The sequence below is a fragment of the Psammomys obesus genome, unplaced genomic scaffold (assembly GCF_907164565.1).
Source record: "Psammomys obesus unplaced genomic scaffold, mPsaObe1.curated_primary_1811, whole genome shotgun sequence".
Taxonomy (NCBI): domain Eukaryota; kingdom Metazoa; phylum Chordata; class Mammalia; order Rodentia; family Muridae; genus Psammomys; species Psammomys obesus.
The window spans coordinates 5,587,689-5,588,397 of record NW_026590677.1 but is presented as its reverse complement, the minus strand read 5'-3'; the positions used below and the strand labels follow the sequence as shown (position 1 = coordinate 5,588,397).

General features: G+C 42.3%; 1 non-coding gene across 1 annotated transcript; it reads right to left on the bottom strand.

Annotated features, from left to right (window-relative positions):
- Positions 1 to 311: 311 nt before the first annotated feature.
- Positions 312 to 440, bottom strand: LOC129677696 (small nucleolar RNA SNORA17). The gene has a single exon (XR_008720241.1). It is a non-coding gene; the product is annotated as a small nucleolar RNA SNORA17 (small nucleolar RNA).
- Positions 441 to 709: the final 269 nt, after the last annotated feature.

The window sequence follows — 709 nt, the reverse complement described above, 5'->3', positions numbered from 1 at the left end:
CTCACATCATTGTGTCCACATACTTCTGTTTCTTCCATTTTTCTACCACTGATTTTCTCCTCTTAGTAGAGTCCAGGGTCTTTGAGTGTTTGGGGTCATCTCTGTTGTGGTCTTAGGAGTGCTATGCCTTGCTTATACATTATGGTACCAGGCAGATGTCATCTTAAGTATAGTCTGTACCCAGAGGCCTGCACAGCATTGGGGATCACAGGCAGAATTTTTTATTATCTGGCTGGTTCCCTGCCCCAGGAGCCCATAGCGACCAGCACATCTCCTTATTGGTGATTATCTGAGACTATCACTATTCAGGGAAGTTTAGGCTACTAATGATTCAAATGTTTACAGGTCAGAACACTGACCATAAACAGCCTCTCTCCTCTTTGCCACTGACTGACACACATGCGACACAGCAGAATACATGTAAGGCATCTACCGGCAGTTTTCTTTTTGTTTTTACATACATTTTTTATGTGTCTGTGTGCCTGCATGACTGTACTTGTGCCAATTGCTTACCTGAGGTCAGATGCCCTTCAACTGAAGTTAAGGTGGTTATGAGACACTTGATGTAGTTTCTAAGAACCAAAATTGATTCTTCTGGAAGAGCAGCAAGTGCATGCACACCAATAAATCTCTGTAAGCCCCTGTGTGTTTTTTGAACCAGTGTGATTCTATTTATATACCTCTGGTGCTTTATTTGTGTTTTATGCTG